At 39.9% G+C, this 20085-nt stretch overlaps 1 protein-coding gene across 2 annotated transcripts in view; it reads left to right on the top strand.

The window, feature by feature from the left end:
• The window catches only part of LOC122790085 (protein eva-1 homolog C-like), a 659115-nt gene that overhangs the window by 277229 nt on the left and 361801 nt on the right, over positions 1-20085 (top strand). The gene's annotated exons all lie outside the window — the stretch shown is intronic.

The following is a 20085-nucleotide window of genomic DNA, read 5'->3' as shown; positions in this document are numbered from 1 at the left end:
TGCCTCCACACCCCATTAAGGAAACCATGGTAAAAGATTTTTCCAAAGCCAACTTCATGCTTCTTAAGACAGAAGTGGTGAACTTCATGACACCCATGCAGAATGACAATACAGTTATGACTACTGAATCCTACACAATTGCACTTTATAAGCATTTACATGAGTGCATGAATTGTGCTATCCCAAACAGAACCAAGACGCTATCCTCCAAAAAAAGGAAGCCAATCTGGTGGTCCCCTGCCATAAACAAGCTGTACAACAGAAGGAAGAAACTGTTGCAAAAGAGAGTAAAATCCCATGAGTGGAGGAGCTCCCTGGTCAGCCTCAGTAAGAAGTTGCGATCCCTGATAAAATCCTCCAAAGCTAGTTACGAAAACAAAATCGCCACTGATTCTAAAGACAAACACAAAGCATTTGATAGCTATGTCAAGAATCTCAATGGCAACACTCAGATCTGCTCTGAGTTACAGGACAATGGCACTAAATATACAGACCCAACTGATATTGCCAACATCCTGGCAGATAGGTTCAGTGCTAACTTTACCCCCCTCTCACCCCCTAAAGAGCACATCTCTATACCAGAAGAATGCAAAGTTCCTGTATTCACAGCTGCACAGGTAAAAACCACACTCTTCAAAGACAAGAACTCAGCATCCATGGGACCAGACAACATCCCAGACTGTGTTCTACACAAACTACAGAACGAACCGGCACCCCAACTTAGTACCATGTTCAATCATAGCCTCACCTCAGGCTTTGTGCCTGCTTAATGGTGCACAGCAATGGTTATCCCACTCCACAAGGGGGGATTCTATGTCAAGAATCTCAATGGCAACACTCAGATGTGCTCTGAGTTACAGCACAATGGCAGTAAATATACAGACCCAACTGATATTAGCAACATCCTGGCAGATAGGTTCAGTGCTAACTTTACCCCCCCCCCTCTCACCCCCTAAACAGCCCATCTCTATTACGAACAAATGCAAAGTTCCTGTAATCACGGCTGCACAGGTAAAAAACACACTCTCCAAAGCCAAGAACACAGTATCCATGGGACCAGACAACATCCCAGGCTGCATTCTACACGAGTTACAGAATGAACTGGTACCCCACCTAAGTACCATGTTCAATCATAGCCTCACCTCAGGCTTTGTGCCTGCTGAATGGTGCACAGCAATGGTTATCCCACTCCACAAGGGGGGATTCTATGTCAAGAATCTCAATGGCAATACTCAGATCTGCTCTGAGTTACAGCACAATGGCAGTAAATATACAGACCCAACTGATATTAGCAACATCCTGGCAAATAGGTTCAGTGCTAACTTTACCCCCTCTCACCCCCTAAAGAGCACATCTCTATACCAGAAGAATGCAAAGTTCCTGTAATCACAGCTGCACAGGTAAAAACCACACTCTTCAAAGCCAAGAACACAGCATCCATGGGACCAGACAACATCCCAGACTGCGTTCTACACAAACTACAGAATGAACTGGTACCCCACCTAAGTACCATGTTCAGTCATAGCCTCACCTCAGGCTTTGTGCCTGCTGAATGGCGCACAGCAAAGGTTATCCCTCTCCACAAGGGGGGAGCCACTACGGACCTCGGGAACTACCACCCCATTAGCCTGACGAGCCTGGTCTGCAAGGCCATGGAACGTATCCTCATGGAACTTATAAACAAATACATTGGTAATCTCCAAACTCTGGATCCCACCCAGTTTGGGTTTGTAAAAGGCAGATCATGTCTCCTAAACCTGATAGACTTCTCTGAAGCAGTCACCAAAGCCGTAGACAAGGGTAAGGTGGTTTACACAGCCTACCTAGATCTTGCCAAGGCTTTCAAAAATCCCCCACTCTGGAATTAGAGATAAACTCACTAAACTAAGTATAAATCCCTATGTCACAAGATGGGTTGCCAACTGGCTCACTGACAGAACCCACACTGTGAAAGTAGCAGACTCCAAATCCGACTTCAGACCAGTGACAAGTGGAGTACTACAGGGTTCAGTCCTGGGTCCTCTCCTGTTTGGTATATACTTCTCTGAAGTACAGGCTAACACAGAAGGTCTTTGGCTAATGAAGTTCGCAGATGACTGCAAACTAGGAGCCATAATTGAAACTCCTAACGATGTGGACATCCTACAAAAGGGCCTCACTGAAACAGATGCCTGGTGTCAAAGCCATGGCCTCAAGCTCCATGCCAAAAAGTGCATTGTCATCCCCTTTGGTAAAAACTCTGTACCCATGAACTACACTATAGGCAGTAGTATACTTAACACCGAAAGTGTGATAAGAGACCTTGGGACACAGGTGGACAGTAGTCTGTCCTTTGATAATCACATCACCACAGTAGTCAGGAAATCGTTCTACGTGGCACACCTCATCATAAATGGTTTCTCATCCAGAAAAAAGGAGGTCATTGTTCCCCTCTACTCATCACTCATTAGACCCATTATAGAGTACAATGCCCCTTTTGGTATATACCTCACAAGACATCTACAACAACTGGAAAGGCCACAGAAATACCTCACAAAGAGGATTACCGGCCTTAAACAGATGCCCTAAGCAGACCATCTCAAAAAACTCCAGCTTTACTCCATCGCATATCGCCTACTCAGAGGTGATCTCTGCCTAACATACAAAGCTATGTCAAACCCAGAGCTGTTGAACATGCTCCACTTAAAGAAATCCCAATCCCTCCAAGATACACGGGCTAGGGACCTAAACCTTGTCACCACAATAAACAGAACATGCCGGAGGGATAGATTCCTGTCCCAGAGACTTCACATACTCTGGAATAAACTACGTTTCTATATCAAACAAAGCTCCTCATTAGCACTCTTCAAGAAAAATCTTGATGATTGGATGGGAAATAGGAAATTCACCCCAGGGATCAACTCTATGGCTCTGCACGACAGTGGGACAGGAAAATAATTTTCTTGGGTGGCAAAAGCCAGGGTACCTTTTTGGCTGGGCTTGTATAGACCCCAGGGCCGATAGCCATGTACCTACCTATGAACCTATAAGCTATGCTCCTATTCATCGAGACATTAGACTGGATATTAAACATGCATCAAGCTATGCTTCCAATCATCCAGACATTAGACTGGATGTTAAACAAGCTCTGAGCTACACTCCCATTTGTCTAGACATTAGACTTGATATTAAATATGCACTGAGCTACGGTTGCATTTATCCAGACATTAGACTGGATATTAAACATGCACTGTGCTATGCTCCAGTTCATCCAGACATTAGACTGGATACTAAACATGCTCTGAGCTACCTTCCCATTCATCTAGACATTAGACTGGATATTAAACATGCACTGAGCTATGGTCCCATTCTTCCAGACATTAGAATGGATATTAAACATGCACTGAGCTACGCTTCCATTCATCCAGACATTAGACTGGATATCAAACATGCACTGAGCTACGCTTCCATTCATCCAGACATTAGACTGGATATTAAACATGTACTGAGCTATGGTCCCATTCTTCCAGACATTAGACTGGATATTAAACATGAACTGAGCTACACTTCAATTCGTCCAGACATTAGACTGGATATTAAAAATGCTCTGAGCTACGGTCCCAATTGTCCAGACATCACACTTGATATTAAACATGCACGGAACTATGCTTCCATTTGCCCAGACATTAGACTTGATATTAAACATGCACTGAGCAATGCTTCCATTCGTCCAGACATTATACGGGATATTAAACATGCACTGAGCTATGCTTCCATTCATCCATACATTAGACTGGATATTAAAAATGCACTGAGCTACGTTTCCATTCATCCAGAAATTAGACTGGATATTAAACATGCACTGAGCTACGTCTCCATTCATCCAGACATTAGACTGGATATTAAACATGCATCGAGCAACGCTTCCATTCATCCAGACATTAGACTGGATATTAAACAAGCTCTGAGCTCCGCTCCCATTTGTCGAGACATTAGACTAGCTATTAAACATGCACTGAGCTATGTTTCCATTCATCCAGACATTAGACTGGATAATAAACATGCACTGAGCTACACTTCCATTCATTCAGACATTAGACTGGATATGAAACATGGACTGAGCTACACTTCCATTTGTCCAGACATTATACTGTTTATTAAACATGCACTGAGCTACATTTCCATCTGTCCCAACATTAGACTGGATATTAAACATGCACTGAGCTACAGTTGCATTCATCCAGACATTAGACTGGATATTCAACATGCACTGAGCTACGGTCCCATCTGTCCAGACATTAGACTGGATATTAAACATGCAGTGAGTTACGCTTCCCTTCGTCCAGACATTAAACTGGATAATAAACATGCACTGAGCTATGCTTCCATTCGTCCAGACATTAGACTGGATATCAAACATGCTCTGAGCTTTGCTCCTATTTATCCAGACATTTGACTGGATATTAAACATGCTCTGAGCTATGCTCCTATTTATCCAGACATTAGACTGGATATTAAACATGTATTGAGCTAGGCTTCCATGTGTCGAGACATTAGACTGGATATTAAGCCTGCACTGAGCTAAGCTTCCATTTGTCCAGATGTTAGACTGGATATTAAACATACACTGAGCTATGTTTCCATTCATCCAGACATTAGACTGGATATTAAACATGCATCGAGCTACACTTCCATTCATCCAGACAGTAGACTGGATATTAAACATGCACTGAGCTACGCTCCAATTCATCCAGACATTAGACTAGATATTAAACAAGCTCTGAGCTATGCTCCCATTTGTCGAGACATTAGACTAGCGATTAAACATTCACTGAGCTATGCTTCCATTCATCCAGACATTAGACTGGATATTAAACATGTACTGAGCTACACTTCCATTTGTCCAGACATTAGACTGTTTATTAAACATGCACTGAGCTACGTTTCCTTTGTCCCAACATTAGACTGGATATTAAACATGCACTGAGCTACAGTTGCATTCATCCATACAGTAGACTGGATATTAAACATGCACTGAGCTGCGTTCCAATTCATCCAGACATTAGACTAGATATTAAAAAAACTCTGAGCTATGCTCCCATTTGTCGAGACATTAGACTAGCTATTACACATGCATTGAGCTATGCTTCCCCTCATCCAGACATTAGACTGGATATTAAACATGCACTGAGCTATGCTACTATTCATCCAGACATTAGACTGGGTATTAAACATGCACTGAGCTACGCTTCCATTCATCCGACATTAGACTGGATATTAAACATGTACTGTGCTTTGCTCCCAATCATCCAGGTATTAGACTGGATAATAAACATGCACTGAGCTATGATTCCATTTGTCGAGATAGTAGACTGGATATTAAGCCATAATGTCTCCCATTTCCCCAGACATTAGATTGGATATTAAACATGCACTGAGCTACATTTCCATTTGTCCAGACGTTAGACTGGATATTAAACATGCACTGAGCTACACTTCCATTCGTCCAGACATTAGACTGGATATTAAACATGCACTGAGCTACTCTTCCATTTGTTGAGACATTAGACTGGATATTAAGCCTGCACTGAGCTACACTTCTGTTCGTCCAGACATTATAAAGGATATTAAACATGCACTGAGATACGCTTCCGTTCGTCCAGGCATTAGACTGGATATTAAACATGCACTGAGCTATGCTGTCATTCATCCAGACATTAGACTGGCTATTAAACATGCACTGAGCTATGCTCCCTTTCATCCAGACATTACACTGGATATTAAAAATGCACTGAGCTAAGCTTCTATTCATCCAGACATTAGACTGGATATTAAACATGCACTGAGTTACACTCCCATTCGTCCATACTTTCGATGGGATATTAAACATGCTCTGAGCTATATTTCCATTCATCCGGACATTAGACTGGATATTAAACATGCATCGAGCTATGCTTCCATTCGTCCAGACATTAGATGGGCTATTAAACATGCACTGAGCTATGCTTCCATTTGTCCAGACACTATACTGGATGTTAAACAAGTTCTGAGCTATGCTCCCATTTGTCTAGACATTAGACTGGATAATAAACATGCACTGAGCTACGGTTGCATTCATCCAGACATAAGACTGAATATTAAACATGCACTGAACTACTTTCCCATTTGTCAAGACTTTAGACTGGATATTAAACATGCACTGAGCTAGGCTTCCCTTCATCCAGACATTAGACTGGATATTAAACATGCACTGAGCTATACTTCCATATGTCCCGACATTAGACTGGATATTAAACATGCACTGAGCTACACTTACATTCGTTCAGACATTAGACTGGATATTAAACATGCACTGAGCTATGGTTGAATTCATCCAGACATTTGACTGGATATTAAAAATGCACTGAACTACTATCCCATTTGTCCAGACATTAGACTGGATATTAAACATGCACTGAGCTACACTTCCCTTCATCCAGACATTAGACTGGACATTAAACATGCACAGAGCTATGATTCTATTCATCCAGACATTACACTGGATATTAAACATGCACTGAGCTACACTTCCATTTGTCCAGACATTAGACTGTTTATTAAGCATGCACTGAGCTAGGTTTCCATTTGTCTAGACATTGGACTGGATATTAAACATGCACTGAACTATGGTAGCTTTCATCCAGACATTAGACTGGATATTAAACATGCACTGTGCTATGCTCCAGTTCATCCAGACATTAGACTGGATACTAAACATGCTCTGAGCTACCTTCCCATTCATCTAGACATTAGATTGGATATTAAACATGCACTGAGCTACACTTCCATTCATCCAGACATTAGACTGGATATTAAACATGTACTGAGCTACACTTCCATTTGTCCAGACATTAGACTGTTTATTAAACATGCACTGAGCTACATTTCCTTTGTCCCGACATTAGACTGGATATTAAACATGTACTGATCTACGCTCCAATTCATCCAGACATTAGACTAGATATTAAACAAGCTCTGAGCTATGCCCCCATTTGTCGAGACATTAGACTAGCTATTACACGTGCATTGAGCTATGCTTCCCTTCATCCAGACATTAGACTGGAAATTAAACATGCACTGAGCTATGCTTCCATTTGTCGAGACATTATTCTAACTATTACACATGCATTGAGCTATGCTTCCCTTCATCCAGACATTAGACTGGATATTAAACATTCACTGAGCTATGCTTCCCCTCGTCCAGACAATAGACTGGCTATAAAACATGCTCTGAGCTATGCTCCTATTCATCCAGACATTAGACTGGATATTAAACATGCACTGAGCTACGCTTCCATTCGTCCGACATTAGACTGGATATTAAACATGTACTGAGCTATGCTCCCAATCATCCAGGTATTAGACTGGATATTAAACATGCACTGAGCTACGCTTCCATTTGTCGAGATATTAGACTGGATATTAAGCCTGCACTGAGCTATGTTTCCCTTCATCCAGACATTAGACTGGATATTAAACATGAACTGAGCTACTCTCCCATTTCCCCAGACATTAGATTGGATATTAAACATGCACTGAGCTACATTTCCATTTGTCCAGACGTTAGACTGGATATTAAACATGCACTGAGCAACACTTCCATTCGTCCAGACATTAGACTGGATATTAAACATGCACTGAACTATGCTTCCATGTGTCGAGACATTAGACTGGATATTAAGCCTTCACTGAGCTACACTTCCATTCGTCCAGACATTATAAAGGATATTAAACATGCACGGAGATACGCTTCCATTCGTCCAGACATAAGACTGGATATTAAACATGCACTGAGCTATGCTGTCAGTCGTCCAGACATTAGACTTGCAATTAAACATGCACTGAGCTATGCTCCCTTTCATCCAGACATTAGACTGGATATTAAAAATGCACTGAGCTACGCTTCCATTCAAACAGACATTAGAATGGATATTAAACATGCACTGAGTTACACTACCATTCATCCATACTTTAGATGGGATATTAAACATGCACTGAGCTACGTTTCCATTCATCCGGACATTAGACTGGATATTAAACATGCATCGAGCTATGCTTCCATTCATCCAGACATTAGACTGGCTATTAAACATGCACTGAGCTATGCTTCCATTCATCCAGATATTAGACTGGATGATAAACAAGCTCTGAGCTACGCCCCCATTTGTCTAGACATTAGACTGGATATTAAACATGCACTGAGCTATGGTAGCTTTCATCCAGACATTAGACTGGATATTAAACATGCACTGAAATACGGTCCCATTTGTCCAGACCTTAGACGGGATATTAAACATGCACTGAGCTACACTTCCCTTCATTCAGACATTAGACTGGATATTAAACATGCACTGAGCTATGCTTCCATTCTTCCAGACATTAGACTGGATATTAAACATGCACTGAGCTATGGTTGCATTCATCCAGACATAAGACTGAATATTAAACATGCATTGAACTACTTTCCCATTTGTCAAGACTTTAGACTGGATATTAAACATGCACTGAGCTACGCTTCCCTTCATCCAGACATTAGACTGGATATTAAACATGCACTGAGCTATGCTTCCATACGTCCAGACATTAGACTGGATATTAAACATGCACTGAGCTATGGTTGAATTCATCCAGACATTTGACTGGATATTAAAAATCCACTGAACTACTGTCCTATTTGTCCAGACATTAGACTGGGTATTAAACATGCACTGAGCTACACTTCCCTTCATCCAGATATTAGACTGGATATTAAACATGCACTGAACTACGGTAGCTTTCATCCAGACATTAGACTGGATATTAAACATGCACTGTGCTATGCTCCAGTTCATCCAGACATTAGACTGGATACTAAACATGCTCTGAGCTACCATCCCATTCATCTAGACATTAGACTGGATATTAAACATGCACTGAGCTACGCTTCCATTCATCCAGACATTAGACAGGATATTAAACATGCACTGAGCTATGGTCCCATTTTTCCAGACATTAGACTGGATATTAAACATGAACTGAGCTACGCTTCAATTCATCCAGACAATAGACTGGATATTAAACATGCACTGAGCTATGCTTCCATTCGTCCAGACATTAGACCGGATTTTAAACATGCACTAAGCTACGCTTCGATTCGTCCAGATATTAGACTGGATATTAAAAATGCACTGAGCTACGGTCCCAATTGTCCAGACGTCACACTTGATATTAAACATGCACTGAACTATGCTTCCATTTGCCCAGACATTAGACTCGATATTAAACATGCACTGAGCTATGCTTCCATTCGGCCAGACATTAGACTCGATAATAAACATGCACTGAGCTACGCTTCCATTCATCCAGACATTCGACGCGATATTAAACATGCACTGAGCTACGGTCCCATCTGTCCAGACATTAGACTGGATATTAAACATGCAGTGAGCTACGCTTCCCTCCGTCCAGACATTAGACTGGATAATAAACATGCACTGAGCTACGCTTCCATTCATCCAGTCATTAGACTGGATATTAAGCCTGCACTGAGTTACACTCCCATTTGTCCATACTTTAGATGGGATATTAAACATGCACTGAGCTATGTTTCCATTCATCCGGACATTAGACTGGATATTAAACATGCATCGATTATGCTTCCATTCATCCAGACATTAGACTGGCTATTAAACATGCACTGAGCTATGCTTCCATTCATCCAGACATTAGACTGGATGTTAAACAAGCTCTGAGCTACGCTCCCATTTGTCTAGACATTGGACTGGATATTAAACATGCACTGAGCTACAGTTGCATTCATCCAGACATAAGACTGAATACTAAACATTCACTAAACTACTTTCCCATTTGTCAAGACTTTAGACTGGATATTAAACATGCACTGAGCTATGCTTTTATACGTCCCGACATTAGACTGGATATTAAACATGCACTGAGCTACACTTACATTCGTTCAGACATTAGACTGGATATTAAACATGCAATGAGCTATGGTTGAATTCATCCAGACATTTGACTGGATATTAAAAATGCACTGAACTACTGTCCCATTTGTCCAGACATTAGACTGGATATTAAACATGCACTGAGCTACATTTCCCTTCATCCTGACATTAGACTGGATATTAAACATGCACTGAGCTACACATCCCTTCATCCAGACATTAAACTGGACATTAAACATGCACTGAGCTATGATTCTATTCATCCAGACATTAGACTGGATATTAAACATGCACTGAGCTACACTTCCATTTGTCCAGACATTAGACTGTTTATTAAACATGCACTGAGCTATGTTTCCATTTGTCTAGACATTAGACTGGATATTAAACATGCACTGAGCTACGGTAGCTTTCATCCAGACATTAGACTGGATATTAAAGATGCACTGAGCTATGCTTCCATTCATCCAGACATTAGACTGGATATTAAACTTGCACTGAGCTATGGTCCCATTCTTCCAGACATTAAACATGCACTTAGCTACGCTTCCATTCGTCCAGACATTAGACTGGATATCAAACATGCACTGAGCTACGCTTCCATTCATCTAGACATTAGACTGGATATTAAACATGCACTGAGCTATGGTCCCATTCTTCCAGACATTAGACTGGATATTAAACATGAACTGAGCTATGCTTCAATTCGTCCAGACATTAGACTGGATATTAAACATGCACTGAGCTATGCTTCCATTCGTCCAGACATTAGACCGGATTTTAAACATGCACTGAGCTACGCTTCCATTCGCCCAGATATTAGACTGGATATTAAAAATGCACTGAGCTACGGTCCCAATTGTCCAGACATCACACTTGTTATTAAATATGCACTGAACAATGCTTCCATTTGCCCAGACATTAGACTCGATATTAAACATGCACTGAGCTATGCTTCCATTCGTCCAGACATTAGACTCGATATTAAAAATGCACTGAGCAATGCTTACATTCGTCCAGACATTATATGGGATATTAAACATGCACTGAGCTATGCTTCCATTCGTCCATACATTAGACTGGATATTAAAAATGCACTGAGCTATGTTTCCATTCATCCAGACATTAGACTGGATATTAAACATGCACTGAGCTACGTTTCCATTCATCCAGACATTAGACTGGATATTAAACAAGCTCTGAGCTCCGCTCCCATTTGTCGAGACATTAGACTAGCTATTAAACATGCACTGAGCTACACTTCCATTCGTCCAGACATTAGACTGGATATTAAACATGCACTGAGCTACACTTCCATTTGTCCAGACATTAGACTGTTTATTAAACATGCACTAAGTTACGTTTCCATCTGTCCCAACATTAGACTGGATATTAAACATGCACTGAGCTACACTTCCATTCGTCCAGACACTAGACTGGATATTAAACATGCTCTGGGCTATACTCCTATTCATCCAGACATTAGACTGGATATTAAACATGCACTGAGGTACGCTTCCATTCGTCCAGACATTAGAGTGGATATTAAACATGTACTGAGCTACGCTACCATCTGTTGAGACATTAGACTGGATATTAAGCCTGCACTGAGCTAAGCTTCCATTTGTCCAGACGTTAGACTGGATATTAAACATACAATGAGCTACATTTCCATTCATCCAGACATTAGACTGGATATTAAACATACATTGAGCTACGCTTCCATTCATCCAGACCGTAGACTGGATATTAAACATGCACTGAGTTACTCTCCAATTCATCCAGACATTAGACTAGATATTAAACATGTACTGAGCTACACTTCCATTTGTCCAGACATTAGACTGTTTATTAAACATGCACTGAGCTACGTTTCCTTTGTCCCGACATTAGACTGGATATTAAACATGCACTGAGCTACAGTTGCATTCATCCAGACATTAGACTGGATATTAAGCATGCACTAAGCTAAGGTCCCATTTTTCCAGACATTAGACTGGATATTAAACATTCAGTGAGCTACGCTTCCCTTCGTCCAGACATTAGACTGGATATTAAACATGCACTGAGCTACACTTCCACTCATCCAGACATTAGACTGGCTATAAAACATGCTCTGAGCTATGCTCCTATTCATCCAGACATTAGACTGGATATTAAACATGCACTGAGCTACGCTTCCATTCGTCCGACATTAGACTGGATATTAAACATGTACTGAGCTATGCTTCCAATCTTCCAGGTATTAGACTGGATATTAAACATGCACTGAGCTACGCTTCCATTCGTCGAGATATTAGACTGGGTATTAAGCCTGCACTGAGCTATGTTTCCCTTCATCCAGACATTAGACTGGATATTAAACATGCACTGAGCTACAGTTGCATTCATCCAGACATTAGACTGGATATTAAGCATGCACTAAGCTAAGGTCCCATTTTTCCAGACATTAGACTGGATATTAAACATTCAGTGAGCTACGCTTCCCTTCGTCCAGACATTAGACTGGATATTAAACATGCACTGAGCTACACTTCCACTCATCCAGACATTAGACTGGCTATAAAACATGCTCTGAGCTATGCTCCTATTCATCCAGACATTAGACTGGATATTAAACATGCACTGAGCTACGCTTCCATTCGTCCGACATTAGACTGGATATTAAACATGTACTGAGCTATGCTTCCAATCTTCCAGGTATTAGACTGGATATTAAACATGCACTGAGCTATGCTTCCATTTGTCGAGATATTAGACTGGATATTAAGCCTGCACTGAGCTATGTTTCCCTTCATCCAGACATTAGACTGGTTATTAAACATGAACTGAGTTTCGTTCCCATTTCCCCAGACATTAGATTGGATATTAAACATGCATTGAGCTACGCTTCCATTTGATGAGACATTAGACTGGATATTAAGCCTGCACTGAGCTACACTTCCATTTGTCCAGACATTATACTGGATATTAAACATGCACTGAGCTATGCTGTCATTCGTCCAGACATTAGACTGGCTATTAAACATGCACTGAGCTATGCTCCCTTTCATCCAGACATTAGACTGGATATTAAAAATGCACTGAGCTACGCTTCCATTCATCCAGACATTAGACTGGATATTACACATGCACTGAGTTACACTCCCATTCGTCCATACTTTAGATGGGATATTAAACATGCACTGAGCTAAATTTCCATACATCCGGACATTAGACTGGATATTAAACATGCATCGAGCTATGCTTCCATTCGTCCAGACATTAGACTGGATGGTAAACAAGCTCTGAGCTACGCTCCCATTTGTCTAGACATTAGACTTGATATTAAACATGCACTGAGCTATGCTTCCCTTCATCCAGACATTAGACTGGATATTAAACATGCACTGAGTTGTGCTTCCATACGTCCCAACACTAGACTGGATATTAAACATGTACTGAGCTACACTTACATTCGTTCAGACATTAGACTGGATATTAAACATGCACTGAGCTATGGTTGAATTCATCCAGACATTTGACTGGATATTAAAAATGCACTGAGCTACCGTCCCATTTGTCCAGACATTAGACTGGATATTAAACATGCACTGAGCTACACTTCCATTCATCCAGACATTAGACTGGATATTAAACATGCACTGAGCTACACTCCCCTTCATCCAGACATTAGACTGGACATTAAACATGCACTGAGCTATGATTCTATTCATCCAGACATTAGATTGGATATTAAACATGGACTGAGCTACACTTCCATTTGTCCAGACATTAGGCTGTTTATTAAACATGCACTGAGCTATGTTTCCATTTGTCTAGACATTAGACTGGATATTAAACATGCACTGAGCTACGGTAGCTTTCATCCAGACATTAGACTGGATATTAAACATGCACTGAAATACGGTCCCATTTGTCCAGACCTTAGACTGGATATTAAACATGCACTGAGCTACACTTCCGTTCATCCAGACATTAGACTGGATATTAAACATGCACTGAGCTATGCATCCATTCGTCCAGACATTAGACTGGATATTAAACATGCACTGAGCTATGCTTCCATTCGTCCAGACATTAGACTGGATATTAAACATGCACTGAGCTACACTTACATTCATTCAGACATTAGACTGGATATTAAACATGCACTGAGCTATGGTTGAATTCATCCAGACATTTGACTGGATATTAAACATGCACTGAACTACTGTCCCATTTGTCCAGACATTAGACTGGATACTAAACATGCACTGAGCCACACTTCCGTTCATCCAGACATTAGACTGTATATTAAACATGAACTGAGCTATGCTTCCATTCGTCCCGACATTAGACTGGATATTAAACATGCATTTAGCTACACTTCCATTCATCCAGATGTTAGACTGGATATTAAACATGCACAGAGCTATGATTCTATTCATCCAAACATTACAATGGATATTAAACATGCACTGAGCTATGCTTCCATTCATCCATACATTAGACTGGATATTAAACATGCACTGAGCTACACTTCCATTTGTCCAGACATTAGACTGTTTATTAAACATGCACTGAGCTACGATAGCTTTCATCCAGACATTAGACTGGATATTAAACATGCACTGAAATACGGTCCCATTTGTCCAGACCTTAGACTGGATATTTAACATGCACTGAGCTATGCTTCCCTTCATTCAGGCATTAGACTGGATATTAAACATGCACTGAGCTATGCATATTCATACAGACATTAGACTGGATATTAAACATGCACTGAGCTATGCTTCCATTCGTCCAGACATTAGACTGGATATTAAACATGCACTGAGCTATGCTTCCATTCATCCAGACATTAGACTGGATATTAAACATGCACTGAGCTACACTTCCTTCATCCAGACATTAGACTGGACATTAAACATGCACTGAGCTATGATTCTATTCATCCAGACATTAGACTGGAGATTAAATATGCACTGAGCTACACTTCCATTTGTCCATACATTAGACTGTTTATTAAACATGCAATGAGCTACGTTTCCATTTGTCTAGACATTAGATTGGATATTAAACATGCACTGAGCTACACTTCCATTCGTCCAGACATTTAACTGGATATTAAACATGCACTGAACTACTGTCCCATTTGTCCAGACATTAGACTGGATATTAAACATGCACTGAGCCACACTTCCGTTCATCCAGACAATAGACTGTATATTAAACATTCACTGAGCTATGCTTCCATTCGTCCCGACATTAGACTGGATATTAAACATACATTTAGCTACACTTCCATTCATCCAGATGTTAGACTGGATATTAAATATGCACAGAGCTATGATTCTATTCATCCAGATATTACAATGGATATTAAACATGCACTGAGCTATGCTTCCATTCATCCATACATTAGACTGGATATTAAACATGCACTGAGATACACTTCCATTTGTCCAGACATTAGACTGTTTATTAAACATGCACTGAGCTACGGTAGCTTTCATCCAGACATTAGACTGGATATTAAACATGCACTGAAATACAGTCCCATTTGTCCAGACCTTAGACTGGATATTAAACATGCACTGAGCTACGCTTCCCTTCATTCAGACTTTAGACTGGATATTAAACATGCACTGAGCTATGCTTCTATTCATACAAAATTGTTGTTTAACAATGATGAACATTGGGAGTCACCTATGTTCAAACTGTCTAGTACATTTAATCCCCCCTTGCACCCCAACTTGAATATTTTTGAAAATGTGTGAATTGGACCTTAGACACCTCTTTCAGAGGGTCATATGGTTTGATAACCACAGTAATATTTCATATGATCAAACCAAGGCATTGAATAATTTCTGTGGGCTATCGGTTAGGGTGATGAAACCTGATAAAGGGGGTGGGCTAGTCATCTTTGACAGTGCTGACTACATTAATAGAATGCAATTAGTATTGGACTCTGATGCCTATGAATGCTCTTCTTTTAGTGAAATGGTAGGGGTTCACAATAGAGTTAGAGGTTACTTTAGGGACTTATTCATTGGGGGCCAAATAGATATTGATACTTTTAATTTTATCAATATTTTATCACCTAAAGTACCCGTGATGTTTGGATCTCCAAAAATACATAAGGACCTTGTGAACCCACCAATGAGAGCTTTAGTAGACGGCAGATGTGCTATTACACACCCATGCTTAGAGTTATTGATGGGATTATCTCAAAATATCTAAAGCAAGTACCTGAGATTTGTAAGGACTCTTGGTCCTTTTTGGAAACTATAAATGGCATAATTTTCGTCCCATCTTTAAATTTCTTGACGATTGACGTGGTCGATCTGTACACATCTATCCCACATCAGGAAGCAGTTGAATGGACCGAATTGATGCTGTTGAGCCTTGGTGCCACAAAGGAGGATATAACTATAGTCACTCAATTGTTAGACATTGTATTATCTTCTAATTTTTTCCTTTTCAACAACCAATATTACCTGCAAAAACAGGGTATCGCCATGGGGTCCCCCTGTGGGGGGAGTGTGGCGAATTTGGTTGTTGCTTATTGGGAGAAAACATTTTTGAAAAACAACCCTTTGTTTAGGAATATTGTTAAATATTACACGCGTTTTTTAGACGAAGTGTTTATTTTAATTGATGGGGGTGAAAGTGAAGTAGTTGAGCTACTTAACTTATGAATAATTCTACTACATTCCTAAAGTTTACTTACAAATTCTCTACTACTGACATCGATTATTTAGATGTGAAATTAGTAAAGGATTTGGTTAATAATTGTTTCTTGTCTTCCATCCATAGGAAACCGACCTATTGTAATGCTTTCCTACACTACTCTAGTAATCATCCCCAAACAAAAAGATCGATTGTTAAAGGTCAATTAGTCAGGGCTGTTCATATGTGTAGTACACTTGAAGCATTTAGGTCGGAGTGTTCCTTCTAAAAGACATGTTTAGTAATAGAGGTTACCCTATATCTGTGATAGATGATTTGATTAATGAAGTTTCTATGAAAAGGGATATTGGCCTCTATAAACCCCTATTATTAAGTAATGGGCAAGTGACCATCTTGTTCGATAGTGAACCAATAGATTCTACACCTGCCTTTTGTTTAGAGAACACTATGAATAATACTTCTACCCATACTACAACTGATTTTAAAACTAGTTTTGTTTTAACTTTCAATAGACATGTCGGTGCCATTTGGGCCATCATAAAGAAGAATTGGTATTCTATTTATAACAATCCTACACTTCTTCAAAAATTGGGGCCCTGTCCTCTGTGGTTTATAAAAGAGGGAACAATTTGAAAGAACTATTGCAAAGATCTGGTCCATCAACTTTTCCTATTAGACAAACTGGGACAGTTCGTTGTGGTTTTTGCAATAGGTGTAAACATCTGAAGTTGGGTAGTTCCTTTATCATAAGGGATAGGAAGTACATTATTTCTTCAAGGATCAATTGTACTACTAAATCTGTGGTTTATGCTGCTTTTTGCGTCTGCTGCCCCTGTTTCTATATAGGGAAAACAGACCGCAAATTCAGCAACCGCATTTATCAGCATCTTTATGCCATAAAAAACAAAAAGATGGATAATGCTTTGTCCAAACACATCATTAATAACATGGGACATAGCTTCCAATTTATGGGGATCGAACACGTTTCTGTGGGTGTCAGGGGTGGACCTCAATCTCTGGTATTAGAGATGAGAGAATTAGAGTGGCAGATTGGTTTGGATGCCTTCACCTACCCCGGCTTAAATGAATGTTGTAATATTTCTTCTATTTTAAGATATAAAAGCTACATGAGATGATATGGATCTATTTTTAATAATGGCTCATCCCTGTATGTAATGGTTTATATATGGATGGACCATCATAGTTTAATGGGGAGTGTGTATAGTGATTTTAGTTCACATTCTCATGTGTTATGGGAATGATACGTATGTTGCAATAAACCTTTTAATAGCTATAGCATTTTTTTAGATAAGACCATATATATGTAACAAATATTGTAAGTATCCATGTTAGCGACACCTTTTAATTTCCTTTTATTTTTGCTTGTTTACTGTGTTTACAAAGCGTATAAGGAAGTGACATCATGTGCTACTGATTTAAAACGCGGGGTTTTCAAATTGCATTGTTTACTTTTCTGAGGAAGCTTCCGCATAGCGGTGGCGAAAACGTTGTTCTTCAAATAAAGAGCGTTAATTTAAAGTCCTCTTTGGCTTCGTGGTACTGGATTTTTGTTCTATTCATACAGACATTAGACTGGATATTAAACATGCACTGAGCTATGCTTCCATTCGTCCAGACATTAGACTGGATATTAAACATGCACTGAGCTATGCTTCCATTCATCCAGACATTAGACTGGATATTAAACATGCGCTGAGCTACACTTCCCTTCATCCAGACATTAGACTGGACATTAAACATGCACTGAGCTATGCTTCCATTCATCCATACATTAGACTGGATATTAAACATGCACTGAGCTACACTTCCATTTGTCCAGACATTAGACTGTTTATTAAACATGCACTGAGCTACGATAGCTTTCATCCAGACATTAGACTGGATATTAAACATGCACTGAAATACGGTCCCATTTGTCCAGACCTTAGACTGGATATTTAACATGCACTGAGCTATGCTTCCCTTCATTCAGGCATTAGACTGGATATTAAACATGCACTGAGCTATGCATATTCATACAGACATTAGACTGGATATTAAACATGCACTGAGCTATGCTTCCATTCGTCCAGACATTAGACTGGATATTAAACATGCACTGAGCTATGCTTCCATTCATCCAGACATTAGACTGGATATTAAACATGCACTGAGCTACACTTCCCTTCATCCAGACATTAGACTGGACATTAAACATGCACTGAGCTATGATTCTATTCATCCAGACATTAGACTGGAGATTAAATATGCACTGAGCTACACTTCCATTTGTCCATACATTAGACTGTTTATTAAACATGCAATGAGCTACGTTTCCATTTGTCTAGACATTAGATTGGATATTAAACATGCACTGAGCTACACTTCCATTCGTCCAGACATTTAACTGGATATTAAACATGCACTGAACTACTGTCCCATTTGTCCAGACATTAGACTGGATATTAAACATGCACTGAGCCACACTTCCGTTCATCCAGACAATAGACTGTATATTAAACATTCACTGAGCTATGCTTCCATTCGTCCCGACATTAGACTGGATATTAAACATACATTTAGCTACACTTCCATTCATCCAGATGTTAGACTGGATATTAAACATGCACAGAGCTATGATTCTATTCATCCAGATATTACAATGGATATTAAACATGCACTGAGCTATGCTTCCATTCATCCATACATTAGACTGGATATTAAACATGCACTGAGATACACTTCCATTTGTCCAGACATTAGACTGTTTATTAAACATGCACTGAGCTACGGTAGCTTTCATCCAGACATTAGACTGGATATTAAACATGCACTGAAATACAGTCCCATTTGTCCAGACCTTAGACTGGATATTAAACATGCACTGAGCTACGCTTCCCTTCATTCAGACTTTAGACTGGATATTAAACATGCACTGAGCTATGCTTCTATTCATACAAAATTGTTGTTTAACAATGATGAACATTGGGAGTCACCTATGTTCAAACTGTCTAGTACATTTAATCCCCCCTTGCACCCCAACTTGAATATTTTTGAAAATGTGTGTGAATTGGACCTTAGACACCTCTTTCAGAGGGTCATATGGTTTGATAACCACAGTAATATTTCATATGATCAAACCAAGGCATTGAATAATTTCTGTGGGCTATCGGTTAGGGTGATGAAACCTGATAAAGGGGGTGGGCTAGTCATCTTTGACAGTGCTGACTACATTAATAGAATGCAATTAGTATTGGACTCTGATGCCTATGAATGCTCTTCTTTTAGTGAAATGGTAGGGGTTCACAATAGAGTTAGAGGTTACTTTAGGGACTTATTCATTGGGGGCCAAATAGATATTGATACTTTTAATTTTATCAATATTTTATCACCTAAAGTACCCGTGATGTTTGGATCTCCAAAAATACATAAGGACCTTGTGAACCCA

This window comes from Protopterus annectens, chromosome 15.part0 (assembly GCF_019279795.1).
Source record: "Protopterus annectens isolate FY-2018-M chromosome 15.part0, PAN1.0, whole genome shotgun sequence".
NCBI lineage: Eukaryota > Metazoa > Chordata > Ceratodontiformes > Protopteridae > Protopterus > Protopterus annectens.
The sequence above is the reverse complement of the archived record's forward strand: the minus strand, read 5'-3'. Positions and strand labels throughout refer to the sequence as shown.